Genomic DNA, 15,406 nt, shown 5'->3' on the forward strand with positions numbered 1-15,406 from the left:
AACATATTTAAAGGAGATATTGTCTGAACGGCCCATTTTGTTAGTTCTTCTTCTCGCAGACGCAGATTCAGCTGTTGTTGTGATGAGTCTGATGACGTAGCAGGGGGTGTACAGGCGCGTTGCCAGATCGGTTGGTTTTCCACATAATTTTAAAGCCTGTTTACGGTGTATTTTAACTGGGTTTTCGGCTGAAATACATATGAAATCTGGCACATCTTTGAACGCCGTTATAACAGAGTGCTGAGAATGAACGCACTTTTGAACTCCCAAGTGCTCCTAACTGCAAGCCCAGATAAGTACTCGCTATTTGCATATCAATAGCGCCGGTCGTATTTAACACACCTGACGACCGGCGCTATTGATATGCAAATAGCGAGTGCACTCTGTTGATTTCAGGAACGCACCACACACACACACACACTGCTGGTGTCGTCACTGCTGCTGGTTTAGCTCTAGATAAGGGCAAGAATGCGACCCCCATCTACTCCTCTTTGCATAATAGTAGGACAGGTAGTCAGAAGGGGGGGGGACATAACTGCATTCTGAAAAAATGGGGGGGACCCATTCCAATGTCCCCCGTGCCAAATACGCCCCTGACCCCCACAGCCGTATCGGCAACCACTTCCATCACGGCTCTTCGTTTGTTTGTACAGTGTCTCCTCCCCCCCCCCCCCCCCCCTCAATGTACAGTGTTACTTGTTTATACAGTGTGCCCCCCGGCCCCCCCCCCCCCCAACCACCTCCAATGTAAATTACCCAGTATGGTTGTCAATATCCCAATGTACCCAACCCCCCCCACCCAACCTCCTCCAATGTACAGTTTCTACGTCAAATGTATATACTCCCTTTTCTTGACTCCTTCTGTATCACAAACAGTACTGTATTTGCAAATCTGGTATGTCATAAATGTATAGATGTAGCAGTACTGACTATCTGTATGTCATGTATGTCATATATGTCTATATGAATTGAAAATGGGGGACCCTGATGGAAACAAGACAAACGTCTTTCTCAGGTCTGCATCCCCTTAACAATTGTATGTATTGAGCCGTACTGTATTGTACCCATTCTGCAATCTGTTAAATAAAGTTTTCATTCATTCATTCATTCATTCATTCATTCATTCATTCATTCATTCATTCATTCGTCCACATTCATTCATATGCACCCCCCGCAATCTCCTCCCTGATTTCAGAATCCCGGAAGTGTTACGATGGTCTATTGCCGCCGGCTTGGCAGACCCCGACCCGGAAGTGGAGTCACAGCTTATTGCCGCCGGCTTGGCAGACCCCGACCCGGAAGTGGAGTCGCAGCTTATTGCCGCCGGCTTGGCAGAGCGCAGAGTGAGTTGAGTGACTGAGAGGCAGAGAGCAGATCAGCTGTTATATTATTATATTATTATATTCTTCTATTATTAACCTCAGACTCTCATATCGCGGCTGTGAGTCACTTCTAGACTGAACGGTAATTCAGATAAACGGCGGGAGCTGGAAGATAAATAGTGTAACGTTACTTTAGTTAGTGCTGCTAGTTAGCTAATCAGCTAACACATGCTAGCAGCAGCAGCTAACAGCTAAACAGCATGTTCTAGTGGCTGCTGTGCTGCTTTCAGATCAATATCTCGATCAATATCTCGCTGCCTCCCGTTCATTCTGTGTTTTACTTAGACATTCTGGGTGAGATCTGATCGTCAAATGTATATGTCTCTTTTTTGGACTCTTTTTGTACACAAACAGTACTGTATTTGTAGATCTGTATGTCATAAATGTCTAGATGCAGCAGTACTGTCTATCTGTATGTCATGTATGTTATGATGAATTGAAAATGGGGGACCCTGATGTAAACAAGACGAAAGTCTTTCTCTGGTCTGCATCCCCGTAACAATTGTATGTATTGAGCTGTACTGTACTGTACCCATTCTGCAATCTGTTAATAAAGTTTTCAATCCTTCAGGGTCCAGGACTAGCCGCCATGGCTAAGTGGGGAGAGGGGGATCCCCGCTGGATCGTCGAGGAGAGAGCCGACGCTACAAACGTCAACAATTGGCATTGGTGAGTTGATCGATAACTTCACTGACCGTCGTTGTGTCCAGGCGATCTGTCCCGACGCCAGGCTGAACACGCTGTACGTTGTGTTTATCACGTAACCAGGTGGCTCTCTTAATTAAGTTGTTTCATGTCAAGGTTCCCCCATGTTGAATTGAAAATGGGGGACCCTGATGTAAACAAGACGAAAGTCTTTCTCTGGTCTGCATCTCCTTAACAATTGTGTGTATCGAGCCGTACTGCATTGTACCCATTCTGCAATCTGTTAATAAAGTTATCAATCAATCAATCACATTGATGCACATTATGGCCCCTATTTGATTAGATTTGGTCTCGGGGACCCCCCCCCCCCATCCAAGAAGATATTTGTTGTTGGATGAGATGGTCCAGAATTCTCGATCTGTTCCTACTGCAGGTGGAGAGATTATATCGGAGATCTACTCTATGATTAGATTAGTCATCGGGGCTTCAAGTCAATGAAGTGGTGAAAGTAAACGGTTCCCTTTGTCTGGGGCCCCCCCCACCCTCAGCGCCCCCCGGCTGAGAGCCACAGCTGCTGTGTGTCCAGCTGTTGTGTAGGTGCTGGCTGGCCAGAACCAGAACCCCCCCCCCCCTGTGGACACTGACAGTCCAAAGCCTCCTCTTCCCAAAAAGACATGTAACACTAAAGACAGGTGGAGCTGCAGTGTGAGGGGGGGGGGGGGGGCTGTAACACTAAAGACAGGTGGAGCTACAGTGTGAGGGGGGGGGGGGGGGGCTGTAACACTAAAGACAGGTGGAGCTACAGTGTGAGGGGGGGGGGGGGGGCTGTAACACTAAAGATGGCGGCAACAACAAAGAATTGCTGCAAAATAAACATACATTTGTTGTTAAAAAAAAAAATTTTTATACTGATAACAATATCTATAATTATCGAGTGATATGATAACATTATCATAACGTTATCGTGATAACGTTTTTGGCCATATCGCCCAGCCCTACCCTGTAGCGCAGTGAGTGTTACACTCTATACAGTCCCTGTAGCTCAGTGAGTGTTACACTCTATACAGTCCCTGTAGCTCAGTGAGTGTTACACTCTATACAGTCCCTGTAGCTCAGTGAGTGTTACACTCTATACAGTCCCTGTAGCTCAGTGAGTGTTACACTCTATACAGTCCCTGTAGCTCAGTGAGTGTTACACTCTATACAGTCCCTGTAGCTCAGTGAGTGTTACACTCTATACAGTCCCTGTAGCACAGTGAGTGTTACACTCTATACAGTCCCTGTAGCTCAGTGAGTGTTACACTCTATACAGTCCCTGTAGCGCAGTGAGTGTTACACTCTATACAGTCCCTGTAGCGCAGTGAGTGTTACACTCTATACAGTCCCTGTAGCTCAGTGAGTGTTACACTCTATACAGTCCCTGTAGCGCAGTGAGTGTTACACTCTATACAGTCCCTGTAGCTCAGTGAGTGTTACACTCTATACAGTCCCTGTAGCGCAGTGAGTGTTACACTATACAGTCCCTTTAGCTCAGTGAGTGTTACACTCTATACAGTCCCTGTAGCGCAGTGAGTGTTACACTCTACAGTCCCTGTAGCTCAGTGAGTGTTACACTCTATACAGTCCCTGTAGCTCAGTGAGTGTTACACTCTATACCAGGGGTCAGCAACCTTTTTGACATGGAGTGCCTGTTTGAAATATAGTTGTAACTAGTGTGCCTCAACAATATTCCATGCATCGTAATTTTTTTTCTCATAATCAGGTATTTTTAATGATAATTTTTACATTATTACATCATTATTGTTATTGTTATTATTAACAATATTATTATGATGGTTGTATCAACCCTAAATCTGAGTTGGGGGGGGGGGGGATGCAATGCAGACAAACAGCTGCATACAGTGCGACAATTTCACTCACATTTGCCCATTCATTTTTGGACACATCACACACCATCGGTGTGTACTGTACGTGTGCTGTCATAGCTCCACCTACAGGCCAAATGGAGAACACCAGGAGAACACCAGGATGTGAATGGAGGGTGAATGTGAGGTATATCGTGTAAATAAGTTTTGATTGATCGCAAGACTACACTGTAAAAAAAAAAAATAATAATAAGTTACTAGAACTTAAAAATATTGAGTTCAGTTACTGTGCATTAAGGTTTTCAGTTTTCAATCCATAATAAGTTAACAGAAAAATAAGTACACAACCACATTATTTCAACCTAATAAAACTATGTTTATTGTCATTGTTTTAAGAACACAAGTTGACTTGGTAATACTAAATTTTTGAGTAAAAAAAAAATGGCTTTTAACATGTGCAATGTTCAATGAAATAGAAAAATAAATAATAAAAATTGTTGATTAATCCCACTGGTCACAATGGTGACCGTAATAATGTTTTTGTTATAAGGCTCTGCAAATGTTACTGAATGATGTAGCAATGTATTTCCAGCTAAATTGAAATAATAAACAAATAAAGGGTCTCAATTAAATATGTGGTAGTAAAAAGAACCTGTGGGAGGATTTCAACAAGATAAATGCGACAACAGTGCAAAATATTTCACTATAATATTTCAGAGCAAAAAAAAAAAATCCTTTTTTTTAATTTTTTTTTTTTTTTTTTTACTGCTGCCCCCTGTGCCTATGCAAATGCCCCCGCGTGCCTATGCAGGCACGCGTGCCTAGGGTTGCCTACCCCTGCTCTATACAGTCCCTGTAGCTCAGTGTTACACTCTATACAGTCCCTGTAGCTCAGTGAGTGTTACACTCTATACAGTCCCTGTAGCGCAGTGAGTGTTACACTCTATACAGTCCCTGTAGCTCAGTGTTACACTCTATACAGTCCCTGTAGCTCAGTGTTACACTCTATACAGTCCCTGTAGCTCAGTGAGTGTTACACTCTATACAGTCCCTGTAGCGCAGTGAGTGTTACACTCTATACAGTCCCTGTAGCTCAGTGTTACACTCTATACAGTCCCTGTAGCTCAGTGTTACACTCTATACAGTCCCTGTAGCTCAGTGTTACACTCTATACAGTCCCTGTAGCTCAGTGTTACACTCTATACAGTCCCTGTAGCTCAGTGAGTGTTACACTCTATACAGTCCCTGTAGCTCAGTGAGTGTTACACTCTATACAGTCCCTGTAGCTCAGTGAGTGTTACACTCTATACAGTCCCTGTAGCTCAGTGTTACACTCTATACAGTCCCTGTAGCTCAGTGAGTGTTACACTCTATACAGTCCCTGTAGCTCAGTGAGTGTTACACTCTATACAGTCCCTGTAGCGCAGTGAGTGTTACACTCTATACAGTCCCTGTAGCTCAGTGAGTGTTACACTCTATACAGTCCCTGTAGCTCAGTGAGTGTTACACTCTATACAGTCCCTGTAGCGCAGTGAGTGTTACACTCTATACAGTCTCTGTAGCTCAGTGAGTGTTACACTCTATACAGTCCCTGTAGCGCAGTGAGTGTTACACTCTATACAGTCCCTGTAGCTCAGTGAGTGTTACACTCTATACAGTCCCTGTAGCTCAGTGAATGTTACACTCTATACAGTCTCTGTAGCTCAGTGAGTGTTACACTCTATACCAGGGGTAGGCAACCCTAGGCACGCGTGCCTGCATAGGCACGCGGGGGCATTTTCATAGGCACAGGGGTCAGCATTAAAAAAATATATATTATATATATATATTTTTTTTGCTTTGAAATATTATAGTGAACTATTTTGCACTGTTGTCGCATTTATCTTGTTGAAATCCTCCCACAGGTTATTTTTACTACCACATATTTAATTGAGACCCTTTATTTGTTTATTATTTCAATTTAGCTGGAAATACATTGCTACATCATTCAGTAACATTTGCAGAGCCTTATAACAAAAACATTATTACGGTCACTATTGTGACCAGTGGGATTAATCAACAAATTTTATTATTTATTTTTCTATTTCATTGAACATTGCACATGTTAAAAGCCATTTTTTTTACTCAAAATGTGAGTATTACCAAGTCAACTAGTGTTCTTAAAACAATGACAATAAACATAGTTTTATTAGGTTGAAATAATGTGGTTGTGTACTTATTTTGGATTGAAAACTGAAAACCTTAATGCACAGTAACTGAACTCAATATTTTTAAGTTCTGGTAACTTATTATTATTTTTTTTTTACAGTGTAGTCTTGCGATCAATCAAAACTTATTTACACGATATACCTCACATTCACCCTCCATTCACATCCTGGTATTCTCCTGGTGTTCTCCATTAGGCCTGTAGGTGGAGCTATGACAGCACACGTACAGTACACACACCGATGGTGTGTGATGTGTCCAAAAATGAATGCACTGTAAACCCGAATAAGTTTCCAGAACTTAAAAAAATTGAGGCCATACCATGCCTCAATTTTTTTAAGTTGATAAACTCAAATGTTTTCAGTTGGCTAAGACTTACAATTCTCAGTTAAGGCAACTCAAATATGGTCTGTTACTGTGACTTAAGGTTCTCAGTTAAGTCAAATCAAATATGGTCAGTTACTCTGACTTACAGTTCTCAAGTGGAGTCAACTCAAATATGTTCAGTTACTGTGACTTACAGTTCTCAGTTAAGGCAATTCAAATATATTCAGTTACTGTGACTTAAGGTTCTCAAGTGGTGTCAACTCAAATATGTTCAGTTACTGTGACTTACAGTTCTCAGTTAAGACAATTCAAATATATTCAGTTACTGTGACTTAAGGTTCTCAAGTGGTGTCATCAAGTGGTGTCAACTCAAATATGTTCAGTTACTGTGACTTACAGTTCTCAGTTAAGGCAATTCAAATATATTCAGTTACTGTGACTTAAGGTTCTCAAGTGGTGTCAACTGAAATATGTTCAGTTACTGTGACTTACAGTTCTCAGTTAAGGCAGTTCAAATATGTTCAGTTACTGTGACTTAAGGTTCTCAAGTGGTGTCAACTGAAATATGTTCAGTTACTGTGACTTACAGTTCTCAGTTAAGGCAGTTCAAATATGTTCAGTTACTGTGACTTAAGGTTCTCAAGTGGTGTCAACTCAAATATGTTCAGTTACTGTGACTTACAGTTCTCAGTTAAGGCAGTTCAAATATGTTCAGTTACTGTGACTTAAGGTTCTCAAGTGGTGTCAACTCAAATATGTTCAGTTACTGTGACTTACAGTTCTCAGTTAAGGCAGTTCAAATATGTTCAGTTACTGTGACTTAAGGTTCTCAAGTGGTGTCAACTCAAATATGTTCAGTTACTGTGACTTACAGTTCTCAGTTAAGGCAATTCAAATATATTCAGTTACTGTGACTTAAGGTTCTCAAGTGGTGTCAACTGAAATATGTTCAGTTACTGTGACTTACAGTTCTCAGTTAAGGCAGTTCAAATATGTTCAGTTACTGTGACTTAAGGTTCTCAAGTGGAGGCAACTCAAATATGTTCAGTTACTGTGACTTAAGGTTCAACCTTAAATCCATGTGATTAAGTTAACAGAACTCAACGACATTGAGGCCATCCCATGCCTCATTTTTTTTTAAAGTTAATCAACTAAAATTTTTAAGTTAATCAACTCAAATATTTGCAGTTACTATAACTTAAGGTTCAGTTTTAAAATCCATGTGAAAAAGTTAACAGAAAAATAACTACACAAGCACATTATATCAACTTCAAACAACTCTTTTATTTTTTTCTATTCAAAGAGTATAAAAGAGTATACATATATAATCTGTAGGCAATGTACAATAACACTGTAAACACAGTACACTGTTTTTGGACTATATATGTTAACAATACCGACCAGGTATTAGTGCCTTGCAAAGTGCAGATATGAAGTTTTCCCCTTTTTTTGTATGCATTTAGGAGGTTTTGTTCTTCATCGAAACTATTTATCTTACAAAAACATTGTGTTACAACTTCAAACTCTTTATATTTATTTCTATTCAAAGAGTATACATCTATTTATCTTACAAAAACATTGTGTTGCCCTCTCCAACATTATGGCAATGTTAAAATTGAAAATATATATATATAGAAAATATATATAGAAAATAAATACATGCATGTTATAACATGTACATACAATGTAATGTATATTACACATTTAATCCCTCTGGTCACAATAGTGTAATAATGTTTGTTATAAGGCTCTGAAAATGTTACTGAATGATGTATCAATGTATTTCCAGCAAATATTGAAATAATAAAGGGTCTCAATATGTGCAGTGCACATGACCAGAGCCGTTTACATCCTGGCTGAATTACTCAAATTTGTATAGTGTGGTCATAGAATGAGCAAACATGTTGACGGCAACTATTGTGACCGTTGGGATAACACAGTGTATCTATGTACAGTACAGAATAAAATGTATAGATTATCTGAAAATTGTCAATCCGCTTGGCACATGTAAAATTCACAAACGTTGTGCTGTATATTGGGTCCTGCCAATGTGGAACCAAAATACCAATCCACATTACATGCTATACAGCTGGCAATACTGTTAATAGTGCACATACCTACATATGGAAATGCAGCTGCATGTATTTGCTCCATGATGTATCATGGAACAAGATGGTGTTTTCATTGAAAGAGTTAGTCAGAATGTCAGAGGCACCATCCGTCATTTAGAGCAGGCTATGTTTGCAGAATGATAACGAACACTACAGTACTCTGTACTAAGAACACTATACAGTACACTATACTGCCCTGTCAAGGCAGACCGCAGTAACTTCCAAACAGTGAAACTGAGAAAAATGGCTTTAAAGTTTTTTTACTTGCCATCCAAAATGTGTTATAGGTAGATAGATGATAGTACCCAGATTTAACATGTATTAATGAAGTAATCTTTAGGCATACAAAAATATGACGTAGTTATTTTAATTAACCCCAAAAAAGCAGATACTGCACTCTACTGCACGATTTCCTTAAATAATTATACAGGTAATGTACAGGCAAAGTGCAGTAACTTCAAATGCAATGTTGTTTTCCCTCCAGCTTTCATAACTTCACCTAGCCATTTTATTTGGATCATCATCATTCCAATATATTCAGGTATTAAATTTCATTTTCAAAATGGCTAGGTTAAGTTATGAAAGCTGGAGGGAAAACAACATTGTATTTGAAGTTACTGCACTTTGCCTGTACATTACTTGTATAATTATTTAAGGAAATCGTGCAGCAGAGTGCAATATCTGCTTTTTTGGGGTTAATTAAAATAATTGTGTCATATTTTTGTATGCCTAAAGATTACTTCATTAATACATGTTAAATCTGGGTACTATCATCTATTTACCTATAACACATTTTGGATGGCAAGTCAAAACACTTTAAAGCCATTTTTCACTGTTTGGAAGTTACTGCGGTCTGCCTGGGTTTTGAGTGTGATTTTGTAGTTACTGCAGTTTTTAAAACCCCATATCTCCAAAACTGAGCGACATTAACATCTGAAACTTGGTCACAAGATAAAACATTTATTGACAAGGTCAATTTCACTCATAACTAAATTTTTACTTTTTTCAAGTTACTGCGGTTAGCCCTTGACAGGGCAGTATACTACTGCCTACAAGGTCTCAAGGATACAGTCCCACTCTCAGCATATAAGATCGATGGTCTGCTGCTGCTGACTCCCAAGCGATTCATTCAAGTGAAACGGAACTGAGTCCAGCTAATGGTGAATAGTTATTTTATTAATCAATTATTGTGTCTTTATTCACTCTAGTTGTGTAATTGACCAGTTCATATTCTGTATAAGTTCATATTCTGTATATGTTAATAATAACGCTTCTGTGTTGCGTTTATGGCTCCTGGTATATCGCCTTGTACTCTGTACTGAGAACACTAACTCTACCACTGCCTACAAGCAATGGAAGCAGTCAGAGCAGAGTGGCATTTATGCCCATTGCCTCCTATTGTTCCTCGAGAAACAAACGTTTGGGACTTGGATGTTGCCTTTGAGATTCTGATAAACTCTTTCAACTCTAAAACTTACTTGGATGAAATTACAATAATGCCAGCTATAGACGGTTAAGAAAATGTAAAACTCTCAAATGTAAACATATTACATAAAAAATAAAGAACAAGGTACATTGAGTAGTTTGGACCTATTGGCTGAACATCTGCAAAGTAGTACAGCAACTTTTGAAGGTATTATTTTGACATGACAAGACATTTCAGATGAGTTTCTATAGACACACTTTTGAGGTGTTGGTAAGTGCTTTGGGGTAGTGCATAGATTAGTCCAAACATTACAGGAAGGAATCACCAAATCTGGGGAAGCTGATCATGATATGACTTTCAATGACAATAGAGATTGTCACAGGCTGGTAGTGAACTGGACTTGTGTCATGATCACTGATTACAGTAAGGAATAGAAAGTAGAAACTCATCTGAAAGAAGGATGTGGGGTGAGGTATTAATTTCCTTGTCATGTCAAAATAATACCTTCAAAAGTTTAATGCAAGAGCGGTCAGGTGACGTAGCGGAGATTGCGTTCGTCACCAACGCTGGAGACACTGGATTCGCGTGTTCGAATCCAACTCCCTGCGTTGTCACCAGCTTGGCTGGCCGTTCACACTAATACAATTCGGCAGTATTAGGGGGTGGGGAAGCTGGCGGGTGGGAATCTGGCGTTGTGGACAGCGACGCCTACAGGTCAGGTCTCGGCGCTTGCTAAGCGGGGCAGGACTTGGTGGAGATAGCGTGCCCTCCCACGCGTTACACTTCACCAATGAGAGCCCTCGCTGCCAAGTGAAAAGACGTCACTGGCTGTCGGCGCATGTCTCGGGGTAAGCGTGCGATCGACTCGGGACGCCCTTATACCGACTCGTAGGAGAACATGCATACAGCACCAGGTAGGGGAGGGGGGGGGGGGGGGGGGGGGATTGGCACAACGACTAATTGGGACGGGGAGAAAATCCATTGAAAAATCAGAAGAAAAAAAAATTATTGCATCATCAAGTCATTCTTGAGAGTCTGCAACCTGGGCGACAGTTTACCAGCTTCTAGACCTAGTAAAATCTTCTGAATGAATTCAAAAGTGTTGGTAAGTCCCTTGGGGTAGCTGAGGTGTAGTGCATAGATTAGTCCAAACATTACCAGGAAGGAATCACCAATCAGAGATTGTCACAGGCTGGTAGTGAACTGGACTTGTGTCATGCATGGTCACTGATGACAGTAAGGAGGGCCACTGCAACACCCTGAAGCTCTGGCTCATCAGACGTGTCCTGAAGGAATGAAAGAGACATAATAATCACAAATAAATCCATGGTTTCTACAAAGTGCAGCACAAAGCTAAGTATATGGAGTTGTGTTTGTAAGTTGTTTATATTTTAGTTAGAACAATTTTTTTGGTGAGAAGGTTATTTTTATTTAACCAGGTTAGTCCCGTCGAGATCAAATATCTCTTTCACAAGGGAGACCTGGAAGGAAGGAAGACTGATACTTAGCATTTTGATTAACTGTTCACTTAATATACAGTTGTACTGTAAATTATTTTTACTCGGACTCACTGTGCAGGTTTTGAAAAATCCAGCGACTTCCTCATGCAGATACACAGGCAGGGCATGGAGAACAGTGGTACGCCTGGTGTGAACATCATGGATTTCCTATTAAGATGTAAGATTAAGAAGAAGAAAAATAATTGTATTATATGGAAATGTTTACTGAACAAAGCGGATTTTAAACAGTCCAATCAGATATGTCCACAAATAACATGTTCACATCTTTAATGCAATCAGAAAAATGGCAAACACAATGGTGGACTAATTGTAAAATTCAAAAGCTCATTTGAATCATTGAACCTGTTCAATGTTACAGAGGTTCGACCTATGACATGTATAATAATCTATTCACCTGTTCATCGTGGATTTTTAAAATGTGAGCCAAAGCATCTGCTGTGTTCCCAGTTTTGGACGCCTTCTGTCTGAATAACGTCATCAGTCGAGGAAGATGGCGGTCAAGCTCAGCGTAGAATGTGTTGGGCAGGTTCTGGTTGGTAATCAGCTGGAACTCTGTATACACCTATATTTAAAAACAGCAGGACAATATAGTATATCAACATCAATTAGTCACTTCAACTTGGTGGATCTCTTACTTTGTTTGGTTTGGGCTTCAGAGCATGACGGCGGGATTTCTGGTCAACCATGTCATTACATGCTTTGCGGAATCGGTCGCTGATGACTAGCTCGCGGGGGCGCACAGAACACACACGCAGATGCGCCGCTAGAGTATATAAACCAGGCTTAAGAATCACAAGTTTCACTTTAAAACACACAGAATGTGCCAAATGTTAACACAGGAAAGAGAGAGCTGATCTATATTACCTCAGACTCCATTTTGAGAGCAGGCCAGAGGTCCATGAGCTCTTTCACTGGTGGGCTGGACTTCACTATGGTCTGTCGGCGCAGGGCAAATGTGGTCTGCATCAGCTTTCTAATGAGGGGCAGGTTCTTCTCAGTCTTCTTGACTTCTTCAGCAATTGTCTGCCTCAACTGCTCAAGCCTCAAGGAATCCTCTCCTTGGGGATAGTTGGGTAGGAAGTTTACTTCTGCTCGCTTGGGTCTTTTAATGTTGGAATGTGAAGGTTCGCCATCAGGATTGCTTCTACCTCTTTTTCCAGCATTTACAGTGACCTCCTCACATCCTGCCCGTCTCAGCTTGTTCCTGAAATTGCCCATCTTGAATTTGATGCTGTTCTTCCATCCATTGCAGCCGGTCTCAGATCCTGCTTCCTTCAAGCAGGGATGTTTGGCGACAAGAGCCGCAGAAGCCACTGCTATCTCTTTATCACTTGGATAAGCCTTGAAAGCATACATTGTAGATGCAAGCTTTTCTAAGATGTTGTGCTTTAGGTCTCTTGTCAACTTAAGGTGTCTCTTGTTCTTCTCAAATTCGTTGTTTCCGTCTCTAAGTTTCAGCTCAACATCGAATGCAAATGAAGGAACTGGAAAAGGACCTGGAGGCCATCTGCTTAGACGTTATGGAGATGACATATCTGAAAGTATATCAGTAGATGCGAGAGAGCTGGAGTCGAGCGAAAGTGAAATGTGCACAACAGCTTTTTGTGGCAATTCCGTAATGTCATCAAGGGAAGTAAGTTTCCCATCAAAGTCTGGATCTTCATACAGCAAACTGAAGTCAAGGTCTATTTCCAACTGTTCTTTTATAATCGTGATCAGTGCATCAACAGAGGCGGGTCGTGAACTGAGTTTTAATTTTCTAGCCCGGTCTGTCTCAACAACACGAAGGATCATGGGTTGTGGGGAGGCAGCTGCCATTGTGCTATGGAAACTTGAATGAATCGCTTGGGAGTCAGCAGCAGCAGCAGACCATCGATCTTGTATGCTGAGTGGGACTGTATCGTTGTGACCAGACTGCAGGTAGATGGACAGTGGACAGATGTGGTCCGGTCGACAGACAGCAGCTCAAGGACCTAAGGAGTAGTCATAAACACAACACAGAAAGCGTCATTATTAACATATACAGAATATGAACTTATACAGAATATAAACTGGTCAATTACACAACGAGTGAATAAAGACACAATAATCGATTAATAAAATAACTATTCACCTTCCATTTCACTTGAATGAATCGCTTGGGAGTCAGCAGCAGCAGCAGACCATCGATCATATATGCTGAGAGTGGGACTGTATCATTGAGACCAGACTGTAGGTAGATGGACATATGTGGTTGTGTGGTTGACAGCTCATAGGACCTAAGATGTTCTATATACCAGGAGTCATAGTCTCGACACAGAAAAGAAACCTCGTTATTCACAAGGTAGATCTGTTCTATTTGGCTAAATGTAGACAGTCCACCACTGACTCTGACGGAGAGAAACATTCCACAGACATAGTCTGTGCCATCAATGGTTACCTTTGATGTCTGGTAGATTGTGTCACTAACTGTGTGTCCTCTAATGTGTACCTGAGCTACTGCTGGTAGAGATGAAACCAGAACAGAGTCAACCCTGGATGCCTGGGTTTTTGGCTTGAAATATGATGGTGAAGCAAGATGATATGCCATCATGTGTTGGTGTCTGATTGCCATCGTCTTCAAGATATTTTTGAAGTTTTGAGTGTCATGCACCACTCTTTTGAAAAAGCGGTGCTTGGCCTCAAATCGCATGGTCCAAACATGCAGCAGGGGTTAGTAGAGTTAGTAGGGACAGTAGGGTTAGTAGGGTTAGGGTTAGTAGGGTTAGTAGGGACAGTAGGGTTAGTAGGGTTAGTAGGGACAGTAGGGTTAGTAGGGACAGTAGGGTTAGTAGGGTTAGTAGGGACAGTAGGGTTAGTAGGGTTAGTAGGGACAGTAGGGTTAGTAGGGACAGTAGGGTTAGTAGGGTTAGTAGGGACAGTAGGGACAGTAGGGACAGTAGGGTTAGTAGGGACAGTAGGGTTAGCTGTGTTTGAGACATGGACGATAGCCTGCATCTTTAGGAACAAGGAAGATACGTTCATTTTAAGTTGATTTCTTAGATTGTCAGTGTCACATTGATCATCATCATCCACCACTTCTATGCTCTGGCCTGGACGCCTGTTCCTTAATGACAAGCAAGCAGTGCAAGAATGCGGAAGCATTCTACCGTAGTGGCGTGCGGTAATGCGCCTTTCATTTTCCTTCGCCCAGCGCCCAGGTGCGTGCACCGGCGGCGGCGTGCTCGCTCAGGTGCGTGTGCGCGTGCTCGCGCGAGGTGCCCGCGCATGCGCATGAGATCCCGCCTTGGTTCGACACGAGCGGAGCTCAATATATATAAGTCACCGCCCCTTATTCAGTATCCAGAAATAGCTCAATTGGCAAGACTGCATTGCTGTGGATCCTATGGCTTGTTTGCTGGCGAGTTCGAATCCCATCAATTTTCTTTTTTTTAACGTGATTTTTTTTTTTACCGTGTATTCTTTCGCCGGTTAAGGTTAGGCATGGTTAAGGTTAAGGTTAGGCATTGTTTCGGAGTTGGTTAAGGTTAGAACGGTTACGTTTAGGCGCTGTTAAGGAGCTGGTTATGGTTAGAGTTTGTCAAAGAGAATGGCAATATTCTTTCTATGGTTAAGGTTAGGCATGGTTAAGGTTAAGGTTAAGGTTAGGCATTGTTTCGGAGTTGGTTAAGGTTAGAACAGTTAAGTTTAGGCGCTGTTAAGGAGCTGGTTAAGGTTAGAGTTTGTCAAAGAGAATGGCAATAGACAGCCTATTTCCGCGCGACAGCTCCCAAAGCGGGCCTGAAAAGAAAGGCGCTTTACCGTAGTGGCGTGCGGTGACGAATGCTTCCGCATTCTTGCACTGCTTGCTTGACATAAAGCTACACGCGGCCTGGACATTCTTCATGCAAATCACTAGTGACCTCAGAAATCCTGTCTTGGGGATCCTCAACAACGACAGCTTTTA

The 15,406-nt window shown here is 41.4% G+C and overlaps 1 pseudogene across 1 annotated transcript in view; it reads left to right on the forward strand.

Annotated features, from left to right (window-relative positions):
• The first annotated feature begins 1,357 nt into the window (after nucleotides 1-1,357).
• Nucleotides 1,358-15,406, forward strand: part of LOC311228735 (activator of 90 kDa heat shock protein ATPase homolog 1-like) — a 64,247-nt pseudogene continuing 50,198 nt past the window's right edge. Inside the window, exons 1-2 of the transcript XR_014621050.1 lie at nucleotides 1,358-1,676; nucleotides 1,954-2,051. The product of XR_014621050.1 is annotated as an activator of 90 kDa heat shock protein ATPase homolog 1-like (transcript). The remainder of the gene's footprint in view (nucleotides 1,677-1,953; nucleotides 2,052-15,406) is intronic.

This window comes from Notolepis coatsorum, assembly GCF_963971535.1.
Source record: "Notolepis coatsorum genome assembly, chromosome: 5".
NCBI lineage: Eukaryota > Metazoa > Chordata > Actinopteri > Aulopiformes > Paralepididae > Notolepis > Notolepis coatsorum.